Source organism: Lontra canadensis, unplaced genomic scaffold (assembly GCF_010015895.1).
Source record: "Lontra canadensis isolate GAN:19392208 unplaced genomic scaffold, GSC_riverotter_1.0 scaffold7, whole genome shotgun sequence".
NCBI classification, from domain to species: Eukaryota; Metazoa; Chordata; class Mammalia; order Carnivora; family Mustelidae; genus Lontra; species Lontra canadensis.
In genome coordinates this window covers 1,020,520-1,039,646 of record NW_022631001.1, presented here as the reverse complement: position 1 = coordinate 1,039,646, position 19,127 = coordinate 1,020,520, and positions in this window count along the sequence as shown.

The following is a 19,127-nucleotide window of genomic DNA, read 5'->3' as shown; positions in this document are numbered from 1 at the left end:
TAGCAAGAGCATACAAAAGATAAAATAACACTGATTGATTTAGAAACAGAAACACATGTATTTTCCATACTTTTTTTCTCCAAACCCACATTACTATCAGAGATGGTTATTGAAACCGACAAAGAGTAAGAAATAATGGTTGGGCACTTAAACCATTTAGAAAAACCTCACTTATTTACTCTTTCCTCATATAATACACACATGCACAAATACTGATTCTGAACACATCTCATCCCTCAGCTGTTTCATTGTACAATGAGAACAGCTTAAGGGGACTTAAAGGTGAAAAATGAATTTTATACTCTCATAAAATGTTAGAGTCAGCCCATCCATGACTAAGGTGATACAACTGTAGGTAGTAAATATTCTTTTTATTAATCTGTTTAAGTGATCTGGAGAGGAAACTGTCCCACAATAATCTTACCTTTGTTCATTGGATTTTATGATTGCTTCTTTTAGCCACTAGTCATTAAAGTAAATACAGGATCTATCTCATCTTTACCACAAGGAAAATTATGTAATATGAGGACAAAGGGTTATAGAAATCAAAAGTTATCTCCTTCATCTAAAAATTCTGAAGAATTACAAGTTCTAAATTCCTTTTTTAATGAAATGTCTAAAACTCAGTTTCAGCTAACGTCTTTTTGTTAAATGAAAACTGTGTTCACAATTTTTGAAGCATACTAAATTTATGCAGTAAAATCTTCCTTTAACAGAACTTAGCAACCAAAAGTCTTCAAAGTTACAGGAGATTTTATTCACCCTCAAACTTCATGCTAAAGAAGCATATAGAAACAATTTACTTAGAGTCTTAGTGACCAGGGCCCTATCGAGAAGAATAGCAGAGGGAATTTAAAGGAAAACAGAAAGAGAGGTCTAAGGTAAAATCTATTCAGCAGGCATAGGGAAAATTCCACCTAGACCAGAGAACTGTCTAGAACTTGTTTAGAAGGAAGAGTAATTGAAACTGATTGAAGATAAGAAATGGATTTTGGAAAATTACACCATAAAGCTCCTGAAGGGTATAAGAAGAATTAGTGATGGGTACAAAGAAAACTATGTAAATGAATAAGCAAGGAAATTATTTTTATCTTCAGGGAAAGGAAGCATAACCATGGTAACATTCAACAGTGAGTAACATATGTATAAGCATATTATAAAGACTTAACAACTAATTATTATTTTACAATAATTGTAACAAAACTATATTAAAAGCAAGTTTTTATCATCTCTAACAAAAAATCAATAGATAACGTGGAAAAGTGATGAATCAAAAAAACAGACATATATCCACAGGCACCAAATCCTAACATAAAGAAAGATTTCTAAGTGGACAAAATGGAAGGAGAAATTCATGTAGGGAAATATATGTGAGCAAAATAATGGTGCTAGGAATATGTAAGTCATGATTAAAAAATAAAAGAAGTTGGAAATGAGGCAATCATTCTGTGTACCATTTTGTATGCTAGAATACAAGGAGTTGGAATATTGCCCTTTAGGCCACAGAGAGCTAATGAAGGCTAACAGTGGAGTAACATGATAAAATTGTTTTTCAGAATCTGAATCTAACCTCAGTATGTCAAGTGGGTTTGGGAAGGAGAGAAACTATAAATTGAAAAATCAGTTTGCCGCTTAGAAAATAGTCCAGGGAAGCCTTGGGTGACTCAGTCAGTTAAGCATCTGCCTTCAGCTCAGATAATGATCTCAGGGGTCTGGGATCAAGCCCTCATCAGGTTCCCTGCTTGGAGGGGAATCTGCTTCTCCCTCTGCCCTTCCTTGTGCTCTCTCTTTCTGTCTCAAATAAATAAATAAAATCTCTCTCTCTCTCTCTCTCTCTATATATATATATATATATACATAGAAGAATTATATTGTATACCTTCTGACCAAGTTGGCAAAATAGGCAGGGTTCCTGATTTTGCACCTCACAAGAAAAACTAACAACTATTCAAGAACAAGATACCCCTGAGAGGATCCGAGAACATGAGGGTAAGCTGAATCATAGCCCTCACCCCCAGAGACCCAGACAGACTGAATTAGAAGGGTAAGAGAAGCAGCTACAAGTTGGACACATTGCCCCTCCCCCCAGACCAGTGCAGCACCCTGAGGTCTCCGCTGAACCCAGGGGGACAACCTGGCCTCAGCATTGTGGATTGCTTTGTGGAAGTCACTACACTTTCAGACCATATGGGGATTGCAGGGGAATCTATGAGGCTTAACCACCGGAAATCTGACTACAATGAAGAAGTGGAGATGATCTTATGAGACTGCATTTATGCCTGCTGTACCCAACTAGTAATCCCAACCAGCAGTTTTGCTCCCCTGAGAACCACTTTGGAAGAACTCTCTGACAAGGAACTTGGCAAGATGCAGATCTCTTCAATTTAGAACTTAAATAAGTGGTTTTTCAAGCCTTAGAACCCAGTGTACATAGTCAAGGAGCTAAGGCACAGCCTCACCAGCTGTGGAAAATGTCTCCTGGGTTTATCTTACCATAGGGGCAGGTGGGAGCTCCTGGAAGCCATGTAACTCAATGCTCAAGCTGAAAAGTGGGTGGGTAGACATGATCATCCCCAGAACAAAAACAGTAGCAGGTGTGGAGGATTTCCATGGTATGCACAGGCAGAGTCATCAATTCATTGTTAAGGCCATGGATAGCTCTCAGCCCCTCACCCCAACTGGAGAGCTGTCTGGGAAATTGGGAGTTGCTTGGAGTAGCCGTCCCCTTCAAACTCAGACAAGGGGGCTGAGATATAGCCTCACCCACTCAGAGTGTGGTTCCCAGACCCATCTGACCAGAAGGGCTAGCAAGAACACCTGGGAGCTATAGGGTCCAGTGGTGCTTCTGCCAAGAAAGGATCAGGAGAGCTGACAGTTTGCAGAGCAAAGCCAGTGGAATTGTTCAGCTAGAGAACTTGGGGCACAAGTTATCCTGAGTTAAGATAATGAATGAAGAGCTTTACCAGCCTTAGAGATGCTTATCCTTTTTGGGGGAGGGTGCTTTATTGATAAATAGGTTATAATGAAATAGAGTGACGGTTTGTTAGAGAATAAAAACTCAAGCAGAATCTCAGTCTCTCTCCACCCCAACTCTAGCTTTCAGTTTCTGCCTCCTTACTAGTCAACGTGGATGAGAGGCCTTGGTAGGAATGACAGGTTTCTCAGGGGCTTGGAGATTTCTGTCTACCTGGCCAGGGCTTCAGGCACCATCTTAGAACCACCACCCCAGGAGGAAAAGCAGTCTTGGGCTCAGGCCACTACCTCTTTAGGGACCTTGTTTTCCTTCTTTTAGTCTGGAGAAGAAACACCATTCTTGCTCTTGGAACCATGGATTTTGAACTCTGACATCCAGTTTTTGTTTTCTGTGGGCCTCGCCATCTTGGCTGCTTCTTCTGCCTTTGACCTTTGATTTCCCACTGGAGCCAGAGGCACTGTGAAGGGCCTGTGTGGCCTTTTCTGGCTATTGGGAGACCTTCCTGGCCTTGCTCAGTCTTGCCTCTTGGTCTTTGGTCTGGTCACCTTTTTTTGGTACCTTTCCTTGGCTTCACCTGGTTTGGCAGAAAATGTCCTCACCTCTCCTGGCTTCCTGTGTCCCCTTTTCACCTTGTGTGGGTTGGGGTTGGGAGGGTCTTTCTTTGCCTCCCTTGGTTTCTTGGGGTTAATGTGCAGCCCACCTCATTACTAAATACCACCTCCCACCTGCCCAACCAGGGAACCTAACCAGAGTACATTGCTATAATTCTGCTTACAGAGGCACTTAAACAGAGAACATAGCCTTTGGTTTTCCCCATCTGCAGAACAAAATCAGTAGTCTCACAAGACCAGGAAATTCAGTGCACACTCTTCACTGATTTAGGTCCCCAAATAATGAGCTATATAGGCCTTGGTTCCATCCTGCTCCTTCCTGCCAGGCCTGAGTAGAGAATTCAGACAACCATGGAGCCCATCCTATACCTCACTTAGGTGGAGAACTAAGCCAGAAGTCCTATCCAACTTTTCTCGCCTAGTGACACACCCTTCTCATTACCATCCTCAGACCTCAAACAGTTGCCTCACCCCAAAAATAGAACATAATAGCAGGCCACACCTGCCCAAGAACATTACCAGAAGATATGCCCAGAAACGCAAACTGGCCTGACTGGTGAAGAGTCATCTCTGCCAAAGCAATGTAAAGTCTGGAAGAGGACCTAATTATTCAAATGCACAGAAACTAATGTAAGGAATGAGGTATCATTAAAAGCTAGGTAAATATGACACCACTAAAATAAACTAATAAAATCTAGTAACTGATCTTAAAGAAATGGAGATCTATGAACTGTCAAAGAATTCAGAATAATCCCCTTAAAGTTTAATGAACTACAAGAACACACAGACAACTAAATTAAATTAGAAAAACAATGCATGAACAAAGTGAGAAATTCAAGAAAGCCATGGAGACCATCAAAAAATGCCAAACAGAAATCCTATAGGTGAAAAATACAATAATTGAATAAGAATTCAATACAGAGTTTCAAAAGTAGACTTGATGATGTGGAAGTAAGAATCAATGGAGGATATTAAAAATTAAGGAGGATAGGACATTAAAACTTATACAGTCAGAGAAGCCAAGAGAAAAAAAGAATGAAAAAGTAAAGAAAGCCTTTGAAACTTATAGGACACAATGAAAAGAAATAACGTTCACACTAAAGTCACTCCAGAAGAAAGAGAAAAAGAAAGGGGCAGAAAGTATATTTAAAGCAATAATGTCTAAAAACTTCCTGAGTTCTCTCCTAGGAAAAGAAATGGGCATTCAGCTCCTTAAGTCCCAAAGGATTCCAAATAGTGAATCTGATTAGGGCTACACTGAGACAAATTATAATCAATCCAAAGTCAAAGACAAATAACTGTAAGAAGAGCAAGGGAAAAGAGAGAAGTTACGTACAAGGGAACCCCCATAAGACTACTGGTAGATTTCTCAACAAAAATTGGTCAGGAGAGGTCAGGTCAGGAGAGAATGGGATAATTTTTTCATTATACTGAAAGAAAAGAATGGTCATCCAAGAATATTATTCCCAGTGAAGCTCTCCTTTAAAAATAAAGGAGGGAAGATTTTCCCAAACAAAACTGAGGGATTTCAGGACCACTGAATCTGCTTTACAAGACATGCTAAAGGGAGTTCTTTGAGTGGAGGTGAAAGAATCCTAAATAATGTCATAGTGACATAAAAAGGTAGAGTAAAACTCACTAATAATGGTAAATATATAGTCAAATTGAATTCTGTAATTTGGTAATGATGGTATATAATTCATTCACAACTCTAGTTTAAAAGTTTGAAAAAATGAACATAGTAAAAATAACCATATTATACTAATCTGTTATTAGTTATGTAATATAAAAATATATGAATTATAACAGCAATAACCAAAAATTGTGAGGAGGAAAAGAAGTAAAAGTATAAAGTTTTGGAATTCTATTGAAGTTAAGTTGTTATCAGTTTAAAATAGGATGTTACAAGTTTAAGATATTTTATGTAAGTTTCATGGTAACTATAAGGAAAAAATCTGTAGCAATTATACAAATGAACATGATAAAAAATTCAAGGCTTACATATAACCAAAGACATCAAAATACACACACATGCACCACACACACACACACACACACACACAAGACAGCAGAATAAGAAACAAATAAAAATGGATCTACAAAACAACTACAAAGCAATTAACAAAATGGAAATATTAAGTCCTTACCTATCAATAATACTTTAAATATAAACAGATTAAATTATTTAATCAAAAAACAGAGAATGGCTAAATAGATTTAAATAATAACAGCAACAAGATCCAATAGTATGTTGCCTACAAGAGACTCATTATAGCCTTAAGGGTACATGTAGAGAGTCCCTGAGAGTGAAGGGATGGAAAAAGTCATTTCGATCAAACAGTAACCAAAAAAAAAAAAAAAGCGAGGGTAGCTATAGTTCTATCAGACAAAATACATTTTACTAAAAATGGTGGAAAGTGACCAAGAAGGTCATTACACAATGAATAAAGGGTCAGTCCATCAAGAAGATATGACAACTGTAAATATTTATGAGCCCAACATCAGAACATCTAGTTAATACTGCTAGTTAATACTGCTGTATGACATATAGGAGAATTATTGAAAGAATAAATCTGAAGAGGGCTCATCACAAGGAGAAAATCTTTTTTTTAATTTTCTTCTTTCATTTATATTACATCTGTATGAGATAATGGATGTTAGCTGAACATATTGCACAATCATTTCACATTGCATGTAAGTCAAACCATCATGCTGTATACACTAAGTTTATGCAGACATGGATGCCAGTTATTTCTTAACAAAACTGGAAAAAATGTTTAATAAAACCCATACATTAAACAAGAAAATGTTATTATAATTATTGTTTTCTGATAGCAGTTTATAGCATTTACTATATAACAGGCAGCATTCTAGCTTTATATATATTAAAAGAATTAATCCCTTAATAATACTATGCAGTAAGTAATACTCTTATTCTTAGGTTGCAGGTCAGTAAGATACACAAGAGTTAAATAACTCATCCAAGGTATGATAGCCAGTAAATGTAGAAAGTGAGATTTGGATTCAGGCAGTCTATTGCCAAGAATTCACATTCCTAGCCACTATACTACTATGAATAAGTGAAAATTAAAAGTACAACTATTTCTTTGGGTATCTTATTTCTGTTAATCAATGCTTCTACATATAAAATATGATATAAACATGTGGAGACTTATATCAGTTAGACCTCATTTTCCCTCATCTGTAATAGCCATGTCACTAAGGGGCTTTTGTTAGCATTGTGGTAAGTTAAGGGATATAACACCTCCAGTTCTTTGCATTGCCTTGTATCTAGGACTTCCCACTCTTGTTTCTGGGCTTGTTCATATATTATGGGTTACATGGTGTCTTCCCCTAAAAATTCATATGCTGGATCCCTAAGTCCTATACCTCAAAGTTTGACAATATTTGGGGATAGGGCCTGTGAAGAGGTAACTAAGTTAAATGAGGTCATTAGAGTTGGCCTTATCCAACTGACCTGTGTCCATATAAGAGGAAATTTGGACACACAGACACCAGGAATACCAGCACACAGAGGAAAGACCACATAAGGGCAGTGGAAAAGTGAGTGGCCACCTGCAAGTTAATGAGAGATACCTCAGGAACAAACAAACAAACAACAACAACAGCAACAAAACTGCCAACACCTTGATCTTGGAATCCAGAACTGTAAAAAATAATTTTTTGTTTTTAAGTCCCCTAATCAGCCCTAGCACACGAATAAATCATGCAACTTGCTTTGCCCAGTAGGATGTTGGTACATGTGACACAAACAGAATCTTAAAAAGCACTTGTATCTTTTATTCTCTGCCATCGCCCTAAGAGCATGCTCAGTATCTTCTAGAATTAAAAACAAATGGAACCAGAGTTGAGTAACCATTGCTAAATCTATCTTAGGTCATCCAACACCTAGTCAACTCCCAGATAGATCACCAAAATTAGCCAAAACCACATCCTGCTCTGTCCAGCCAAAACAACAATAGACCTATGACCTAAATGTTTTATTATTGTTTTAAAACACTGTTTTGTAGGGAGCATTTTGTTCGACATTATTACAGCAATACATAATTGATATAAGCATCAAATAAAATATAGTCATCTGGCACATAGTAGCAGCTCAATTATTTAAATTAAGCTTACACACTTCTCATATGTTTTGAAGGAAGCCAGAGTAAACAAATAAATCCTATGTAAGTTTACTCACATCACATCTGTAAACAAGACTCTAGTAATTAGGAAAAGTATAAACTAAAACATTCATTTCAGATGTAAGGGAATTGATGAGAATGTAAGATTTTCTTCTTTTAAAGGACATACATGTCCATTACATACTATTTTAAATATTAACAGGCCTCACTTCCCTAACATCATTAGTAAAGAAATTCACAATTACCTGTAGCTTCATTAAATAAGTCAATCCTCTAATTCTCTCAAATTAATTATCATTAGTGCAGATGATTTCTGTGGCCATAGTAAATAAAGCTATTATCAACTGCCAACCATGCTTCTCTCAAAGCAGTATTTGATTCCATTATTTTAAAAAGGAACCTCAGAAAAACACATGGGCTTAGTATGAGAAGAAGGTAGAAACAATCATTCAAATCAATTCTTTTCTCAAAGAATCTAATGCTTAAATATTTTCTTTATTGGCCCCCAAATTTTGTTTCCCAACTGTTTCAATCTTGGTCTATATAGGAGGCAGAAACCATACATAATACAAAAATAATTTTATTATAAAGAATCATTAAGCAATAATAAAATAGATACTATAAGATATAAGGAAAACTCTGTAGGATACACTAGGACTGACAGAAAATATCCAAATAAAGACAAACCTGGATGAAGGTACCCACCCCCAAGGAGAGGATTCAGACCTTTTCAGAAGAGTTTTGGTGTCAATCCATTAGATGGTGGAAAAATTCTCTGTGTTGCCCAAACCAGAGCTAGTCCACATACTGGGCAAATGAAACAATCTTCTGAGACACAGAGGAGCTCCAGTCTGTGGGCTAGCTTGCATATGGAGGAAGTCAAGGTGCCACTATGGGCAGGAGGCCTGGAGAAGGTGTTGTCTCTGTTGGGAAAGTTGCAGAAAGGTGACTGACAGGCTGCTGGATCAGGACTACGATCTCAGAGAAGTCATGTGGTTCATCTGCATGGCTGGGCAAGGCATCACTGGATATCCTCACATTCACATGGCTGACCAAATGTATAGCCTCTGGATCCCATGAGATGTCCCATCCTCCTGCAATATCCCGGTAGCACCCTCTACTGAGGAAGCTTAACATTGTGTTCACAGTAAAGCAGAAGTGGTTTAAGTAATTCCATCCATTCGAGCAGAGCAAGTTGAAGAGCAAAATGTGAGAATGAATGTGGAGCTGAAAGGCAATAAATCAATAACTGTCACACCCACCAAAGCTTAAACATTCACTGTGAGGGAGGATTCAATACTTCCCAAGCAATGAAATTATCTCAATAGTAATTGTAGATTTTATCTGATTTGAGATTTTTTCATCTAAATAAAAAGGAAATTTACTAATTTAAAAAATTGAAAATATATTTATGGTCTTTCCAAATACAAATACATAATATAAATTTATTAGAAACTCCTTTTTGAGCGATTCTTATTTAATAGCTAAAATTTTCCATTAATAAACCATAGCATATGATTATAGCAGAGATAAAGAGTTAAAAATAGGTAATGACTTTTTGAGTGTGTTGAAACCTGAAAAACATATCTAAGTATTCAGAAAATTATCTAGAAATCATTACTTCTAATAATAAACTTTCTTTAAAACTACAAATGTAATGATCTCCAGGACTGGTTCAAGTTCACTTAGTATTTGATGTAACTAAACCCTTTATTCTGCGAGAAGCTAAATGCTAGTCTTAGCAGTGAAAAATAGAATTTCTTCCTAAAATCTCTCTGTGTTAGTTTAAAAATAGTACCCTGGGGGTGGGGGAGAGGGCGATGGCTGGGTGGCTCAGTCAGTTAACTGTCTGCCTTACTCAGGTCATGATCCCAGGGTGCTCGTTGGAGCCCCAAGTCAGACTCTCTGCTCAGCAGGGAGTCTGTTTCTCCCTCTCCCTCTGCCTGCCTCTCCCCCTGCTTATGTTTGTTTTCTCTCTCTATCTCTCTCCTTTTCAAATAAATAAGTAAAATCTTTTAAAAATTGTAAAAATTTAAAGAAGCACCCTCTATCACACATCCCCAAATATGTATACCTGGCACTCAACTACCTCAAATTATATGTTAAAAACTATTTTCCCCACCAAACCTATACTTTGTCTTGACTTCTTTATCCCATTTGATGACTTTAATATCCAGCCAGTTAGTTATTTAAGGAACAGAATTCTGAGTTTCTTTTCTTTAAAGATTTTACTTATTTATTTGACAGACAGAGATCGCAAGCAGGCAGAGAGGCAGGGAGAGAGAGGAGGAAGCAGGCTCCCTGCCAAGCAGAGAGCCCAATGCGTGGTTCGATCCCAGGACCTTGGGATCATGACCTGAGCAGAAGGCAGAGTCTTTAACCCACTGAGCCACCCAGGCGCCCCCAGAATTCTGAGTTTCTAAACTAACTCAGCATTACCAACAATTTCTAGTACTCCAAAAAATATTCAGATTTCAGGATGCTTGGTGGCTCATTCAGTTAAGTGTATGCCTTCAGCTCAGGTCATGATCCCCAGATCCTGGGATAGAACCCCACATCAGCCTCCTTGCTCAGTGGGGAGCCTGCTTCTCTCTGTCCACCACCCCCCCCGCTTGTGTTCTCTTTCTCTCTCTCTCTGACAAATGAATAAACAAAAAGCCTAATATATAAAAAAATTCAGATTTCTTCCCCTTGATACCATGACACCTGCTATGTCTTCCCCATGAAATGAGATTCCCTTCCTTGCCTTGCCAATAAACTCCTATCTATGTTTCAGGGCCCACCTCAAATTCTCCTCCTCTCAAACATAGGAATTTCATAAACAGCATAAGGAGTCAATGCTGAAAATATGCCTACTCATTTTACCCTTTATTCTTTCTATTCCGTTTTTCTTTGAAACTAATAAATAGAAAAAAAATAGTATTTTTTTCATATTTTTTAGACATTTATAACCAGTTCTAGCAACTTTCACAATATTCTGGAAAGTTTTTATTTAGCATTGTTTATTAAAAGATCTGTCTTCCACACCAGAAAATGAACTTCCTAAGGTTCTGTCCAATTCATCTTTAGAGGAACCTAACATAACAAATAATAATGGATAAATATTGAAGTAAATGGTTGAGTTGAGTTGACTAGTTTCCTGTTAAATAATTCCCATCAGATCTTTGTCTTTCTGGAAGAAATATCTTAAATAGTTTTACTTACAATTTTCAGCTGCATTTCTTTAGAGGAATGTTCAGGTAGGAAATACAACCTAGGGAAGTTGGCAAGAGATGAGGCTAGAGAGATAGGGAGGGAAGGAAAATCTTTTACACAATCATTAATAATGGGGGTATTAGCCTAAGAAACTAGCAGGAGTCTTAATTCCAGGGGTGCCTGAATGGCTAGTCAGTTAAGTTTCTGACTCTTGATTTCAGCTCAGGTCATGATCTCAGGTTGTGGGATGGAGCCCTTCATCAAGCCCCACATCAAGCCCTGCATCAGTCTCAGAGCTCAGTGTGGAATTTGCTTGAGATTCCTTCTCTCCCACTCCTTCTCCCTGTTACCTCTCTCCCCCATTTGCATTCTCTCTCGTTCTCTCTCAAATAAATAAATAGTCTTGAGGAAAAAAGTCTTAATTCAAGAGAGTTAAATGATCTGATTTATATTTTAAATCAGATTTTAAAAGGTCTCTACCAGTTACAGGCTATTGCAATTGTTAAGGCAATAAATGATAGTTGGTAGCAAAGGACAGAGAGAGATATACACAGACCATGTATATTTTGTTGCTGTAACAGATATGTAGGTTAAAAAAAAAAAAGGAGACATCAAAAATAACTACTACTGTGTTTCATATTGATCAACTAAGTGAAGAGTGATGCCATTCACTGAAGAGGGAAAGAGAAGTTGAGGAATAGTTTCAGAATAAAATTAAAACTGCATGTAGACACATTAAGTTGAACATGACCAGTAAAAATGAATATGTCAATATGTCAAGCCAAGAGCTCAGGAGGAGGTAAAGACTAAAGGGATTCATTTAGCTCTTGAGATTCATTAGCCTTTGGACATAATTAAATCTATGGTGCTGTATGGAATAACCTAGGAAGAAAGTCAGGTGAAGAGGAGAATAGACAGAAGACTAAGGAACAAACTCTGGGGTCCCTCAATATTTAAAACCAGGATAAGGGCAATTAAAAAAAAAAAAAAACCTGAGAAGAAAGGCATAGTAGAAGAGATGGAAACCCAAGGGGAATCAATATATCATAGCACACTGCTTAGCTCTACAGCAAGCAACATTTACACAGTCATGACCATGTTTTCAACATTTAGAATCAGTGTCAAGAATATTTTGGCTGTGGTTACAAAACAGAATGTATAGCTTATTAATCTTGAAAGCATAAATGTAAATTTATGGCAAGCAAAAAGTGGGAGATGGTTTGGAAAAGGAAAGAAGGAACAAAGTGTGAAGGTGCTAAAATCTTCATTTAGAACGTGGAAAGATATGCACTAGTGCTGAACTAGAACATACAAACTATTTTGAAGTGTTGATGTAACTAGAATTATCACCAAAAAAAAATTAAAAGCCCTTCCAGGGGAGAAATAGAATAGAGGTCTGTTTCTTCTCATTTTAAATCCTTCTACACTATTTGATGTTTTAATCATATGCAGGTTTTACTTTGATGTAAGAATTTTAATTTAAACAGTAATTCTGAAGCCACATTGGAGATGTATGATGGGAGGAGGAATAAAATTAAATTGAATTGATAAGGCTGAGATATTCTGAGCCATAAATTCTACTTCTAGTAATATTCCCTATGAAAACATTCAGAAATAAAGACAAAGATTTATGTACAAGAATGTTTGCTACAGTATTAATTATAGTAGTAAAAGGTTGGAAACTACTTACATAATAAATATTTGGAGATGATTTAAATAAATCACAGTTTCTCCATAAAATAGAATATTAAATAGCCACTAAATCATTTTTGAGATTATTTGGGAGCAAATATAATGTTCATATCACACTATTATCCTCAGTGAAAATCTGGAATTAAAAACTGTATGTGTGCACATATACATGCATAGCATGGGATGCTCAGCAAATATATGGTTCAAGAACAAGAATTAACATTTCTCTACAAAACCAAGAATTTACTACCAACAGATCCTCCCTAAAGAAACTTTTTAATTATGTACCCCTAAGAAAGAACATTCTAGAATGGAGGTCTAAGATAGAAGAACAATGTTGAAGAAAGAAAAATTTAAATGTGTGGATAAATCTAAATGAGCATTAATAGTGAACTTAAAAAACAGAAAGAACTAAAATCCTAGGAGAGAAAATGTACAGTTGGGAAAAGCAAGATGAGTTAAAATGTTTTAAGTTGTTTTAAGATGAAGGTAAAATTATTTAAACATTTTATCATATGCACACTAAAAAGTATAGGCAAACTATTGAGAAAATACAAAGGTTTTATGGTTTCTGAAATAGTATAGGGAAAAAAGGAACAAGGTAGAAACTACTTGATTGAGAAATAGGCAAAAGAAGAAAAGAATTAAAAATTAAGGGGAAAAGCAGAACTAAATCATGCAAAATAAAATAGTAAAAATGAATACAAGTATATGAGTAATAATTTGTTGTGATTTATTATATAAATGTACTAGACTGAACAGTTAAAACACAAAATTGTGAGACTGGTATGTTTAATATCTATCTAAAACCTCTTTATGAGAAACAAGACATAGTGCTCTTACTCTAACAGGAATGCCATGAGAGTGATTTACATTCCCAGGCCTTTGCATCAACTATGACCCTGCATACAGCAGCTCTCAAAAACTTTCCCCAATGAACAATTACCTTCATAGATGACTAAATCCCTTTGAGTTTCTTGGGAAAGTTTGCCTTGATATTGCAGAGTCCTTCCTCAAAGGATATGATCACTCATTATAATTCTGAGTATGAAAACTGACTCGTATCTGGAAATTGGTCAAGGAATCATTGACTTACCATTGGGAAGGCTCACCTCAGCTGTCTATTTATTCCTACTTGATTTCTTTTGATTCTATACATTAAGCAGTGCCCTTGTTGACTGCCCATCTATCCTGTTTCTAGGAAAACAACTTTCTTTGAGTCATCTTCATGTAACCCTCAAATCAAAACCCCCTAATTGCTACTCCAACCTTGCTGCCCACCTTGATTATGAAAATGAAGTGTTGCTACCTGTCCTCAATTATTCCAGGTACCTATCGCCCCCCACCCTTTATTACTAAGGAGCTCTTTACTATAATATCATTTCCAACCACATGAACCACTCCTGAGCTTTTCACCATGTTTGTCCCCTCACTAGTACATTCCTTACCACCTTGAAAAAGGGAGTAATCTTTGGGCCCTCCCATGGAAAACTACCAGCAAAATGGGCCCAATTGAGCATATCCAGTGTTCTGAGATTTTCATTGCTTCCTTCACAGTTATCCATAGCAGTTTTGGCATCTTTATTTTATTTATGAGAGTTATTGTTTTTTTCCCAAGTATTCAAGAGCCATCCCAGCAACGCGTTATAGCAATCCCCCATAGTCCAAGCCAGGAATTCAATGCATAGAGTGCCCTAGATAGACATTGTTCTCTTAACCAGCTTTATAATTGCCCCTTGTGTTCAGCATCCTCAGAATTAATTCTCCTTGTTGCCAGTTTATGCTAACCAGGTACTATAGCTCTTTTAGTGTATAATCTTGCTCTTAGCAGTCCTAACATTTCCTTAGTCATTTTATGCTAAGATCTTACATTATGAGTGATATGGTGATCAAGAGAGGTAAAGTCAGTTCCCAAGAAGAACTGACAAAGCATTGGCCTCTTTGGAGGACTTTGCATAGTCTCCAAGTAAGGAGTGGGGGCTGTATCTTCCAAAAGGATGAAGGGGCCACTTTTGTAGACCAAAAGGATTCAGAAAAATTTAGAAATTCAAGATTTTAAGTATATCTACTCAGATATCTTATGTGTCAGGTTCTACTTTTTCCCTATCAGGGTGCTAGTTCTGATAAAAGAATCTTCTCTGAACTTCTGTGACTTTACACATTTAGAACTGTCAGAAGAAAATATAGGTTATCTCTATAACTTTGGAGTAGATGTGGGTATGTTAAATAAGACACATAAACACACACACATACAAGCCTGAAGGAACTCAAAGAAAATTAACTTTATGAAGAAAAGAGCTTTTATAAAAGCAAAAATGACAAATCTAGGAGAGGCATAGGAAGTCAGACTCATGTAGGTAAGAGTCTATTATTTTCTCTTTCATTCCATTCCTCTCTGGTCCAATCCCAACACACAGGAGGGCAGAGCCTGGAGACAATGAACAAAAGCAGGGCATCAAAGCAGTGGGTGTGTTTCCTAACACTGAAATCAGAGTTATGTGTCTGATGCACAGTAAGCCAATCTCTAAGTCACCAGGTTTGAAGCAGAGAAAATTTTATAATCATAAGGGCAGCTCAATAAGAAGAAAAGGGGGTATTCCCAAACCTGTCTTCCTAACTGATGTTAGAACCAGTTTTTTTAATAAGTGTAAGGGTTGAGGTTACATACATATTGATGAAAAAGTGCTAGGGTTACCTTGAACCGGTCGCAGGCTCGGTCAGCTTGGAGCATGGCCAGAGGCACGGTGACAGGAGTAATTGGGCGCTATTCTCTGAGGGCGCACTGAGGAGTGGGGCCCCGGGTTCTCAGCTCCTCCGGGCCAGAGACTGGGAGGCCACCATCTTCATTCCTGTCCTCCGGAACTCTACGGACAGCAATCAGGGAACAAAAGCTCCCGAAAGCAAACCCGAGTGGATTACTGAGACTGGCCCTTTGCAGTTAATTTATTTTTTTTTTCTTTTTCAATTTTTTTTCACTTCTTCTGCTAAATTTTTTTTATTTTTACCCTTATCTTTTTTTAACGTTTTTTAACTAGTTTATCTAATATATATACATATATATATATATATATTCCTTATTATATTTTTTCTTTATTGCTTTTCTTTTTTTAATTGTTTCTTTATTTTTTTTTTCTTTCTGAACCTTTTTATCCCCTTTCTCCCCCCTCATGATTTGGGGTCTCTTCTGATTTGGATAAAGCATATTTTCGTAGGGTTGTTGCCACCCTTTCAGTATTTTACTTTCTCCTTCATATACTCTTATCTGGACAAAATGACAAGGCAGAAAAATTCACCACAAAAAAAAAAAAAAAGAACAAAAGGCAGTACCAAAGGCGAGGGACCTAATCATTACAGACATTGGTAATATGTCAGATCTAGAGTTCAGAATGACGATTCTCAAGGTTCTAGCCGGGCTCGAAAAAGGCATGGAAAGTATTAGAGAAACCCTCTCGGGAGATATAAAAGCCCTTTCTGGAGAAATAAAAGAACTAAAATCGAACCAAGTTGAAATCATAAAAGCTATTAATGAGGTGCAATCAAAAATGGGGGCTCTCACTGCTAGGACAAATGAGGCAGAAGAAAGAATTAGCGATATAGAAGACCAAATGACAGAGAATAAAGAAACTGAGCAAAAGAGGGACAAACAGCTACTGGACCACGAGGGGAGAATTTGAGAGATAAGTGACACCATAAGACAAAACAACATTAGAAAAATTGGGATTCCAGAAGAAGAAGAAAGAGAGAGGGGAGCAGAAGGTATATTGGAGAGAATTATTGGAGGGAATTTCCTCAATATGGCAAAGGGAACAAGCATCAAAATCCAGGAGGTGCAGAGAACCCCCCCTCAAAATCAATAAGAATAGGTCCACACCCCGTCACCTAATAGTAAAATTTACAAGTCTTAGTGACAAAGAGAAAATCCTGAAAGCAGCCTGGGAATAGAAGTCTGTAACATACAATGGTAAAAATATTAGATTGGCAGGAGAATTATCCTCAGAGACCTGGCAGGCCAGAAAGAGCTGGCATGATATATTCAGAACACCAAAGGAGAAAAACATGCAGCCAAGAATACTATATCCAGCTAGGCTATCATTGAAAATAGAAGGAGAGATTAAAATCTTCCAGGACAAACAAAAACTGAAAGAATTTGCAAACACCAAACCAGCTCTACAGGAAATATTGAAAGGGGTCCTCTAAGCAAAGAGAGACCCTAAAAGTAGTAGATGAGAAAGGAACAGAAACAATATACAATAACAGTCACCTTACAGGCAATGCAATGGCACTAAATTTATATCTCTCAATAGTTACCCTGAATGTTAATGGACTAAATGCCCCAATCAAAAGACACAGGGTATCAGAATGGATTAAAAAAAAAAAAAAAATCTATGTGTTGCCTACAAGAAACTAATTTTAAACCCGAAGACACCTCCAGATTTAAAGTGAGGGGGTGGAAAATAATTTACCATGCTAATGGACATCAGAAGAAAGCAGGGGTGGCAATCCTTATATCAGATCAATTAGATTTTAAGCCAAAGACTATAATAAGAGATGAGGAAGGACACTATATCATACTCAAAGGATCTGTCCAACAAGAAGATCTAACAATTCTAAATATCTATGCCCCTAACGTGGGAGCAGCCAACTATATAAACCAATTAATAATAAAATCAAAGAAACACATCCACAATAATACAATAATAGTAGGGGACTTTAACACTCCCCTTACTGAAACAGACAGATCATCCAAGAAAAAGATCAACAAGGAAATAAAGGCCTTAAATGACACACTGGACCAGAAGGACATCACAGATATATTCAGAACATTTCATCCCAAAGCAACAGAATACACATTCTTCTCTAGTGCACATGGAACATTCTCCAGAATTGATCACATCCTCGGTCCTAAATCAGGTCTCAACTGGTATCAAAAGATTGGGATCATTCCCTGCATATTTTCAGACCACAATGCTGTGAAGATAGAACTCAATCACAAGAGGAAATTTGGAAAGAACCCAAATACATGTAGACTAAACAGCATCCTTCTAAAGAATGAATAGGTCAACCAAGAAATTAAAGAAGAATTGAAAAAATTCATGGAAATAAATGATAATGAAAACACAACGGTTCAAAATCTGTGGGACACAACAAAGGCAGTCCTGAGAGGAAAATATATAGCGGTACAAGCCTTTCTCAAGAAACAAGAAAGGTCTCAGGTACACAACATAACCCTACACCTCAAGGAGCTGGAGAAAGAACAAGAAAGAAACCCTAATCCCAGCAGGAGAAGAGAAATCATAAAGATCACAGCAGAAATCAATGAAATAAAAAACAAAAAAACAATAGAACAAATCAACGAAACTAGGAGCTGGTTCTTTGAAAGAATTAATAAGATTGACAAACCCCTGGCCAGACTTATCAAAAAGAAAGAGAAAGGACCCAAATAAATAAAATCATGAATGAAAGAGGAGAGATCACAACTAACACCAAAGAAATACAGACAATTATAAGAACACATATGAGCAACTCTACGCCAACAAATTTGACAATCTGGAAGAAATGGATGCATTCCTAGAGACATAGAAGCTACCACAACTGAACCAGGAAGAAATAGAAAGCCTGAACAGACCCATAACCAGTAAGGAGATTAAAACAGTCATCAAAAATCTCCAAACAAACAAAAGCCCAGGGCCAGACGGATTCCTGGGGGAATTCTACAAAACATTTAAAGAACTAATTCCTATTCTCCTGAAACTGTTCCAAAAAATAGAAATGGAAGGAAAACTTCCAAACTCATTTTATGAGGCCAGCATCACCTTGATCCCAAAACCAGACAAGGATCCTATCAAAAAAGAGAACTACAGACCAATATCCCTGATGAACACAGATGCAAAAATTCTCACCAAAATACTAGCCAATAGGATTCAACAGTACATTAAAAGGATTATTCACCACGACCAAGTGGGATTTATTCCAGGGCTGCAAGGTTGGTTCAACATCCACAAATCAATCAATGTGATACAACACATTAATAAAAGAAAGAACAAGAACCATATGATACTCTCCATAGATGCTGAAAAAGCATTTGACAAAGTACAGCATCCCTTCCTGATCAAAACTCTTCAAAGTGTAGGGATAGAGGGCACATACCTCAATATTATCAAAGCCATCTATGAAAAACCCACTGCAAATATCATTCTCAATGGAGAAAAACTGAAAGCTTTTCCGCTAAGGTCAGGAACACGGCAGGGATGTCCGTTATCACCACTGCTATTCAACATAGTACTAGAAGTCCTAGCCTCAGCAATCAGACAACAAAAGGAAATTAAAGGCATCCAAATCGGCAAAGAAGAAGTCAAACTATCACTCTTTGCAGATGATATGATACTATATGTGGAAAACCCAAAAGACTCCACTCCAAAACTGCTAGAACTTGTACAGGAATTCAGTAAAGTGTCAGGATATAACATCAATGCACAGAAATCAGTTGCATTTCTCTACACCAACAAC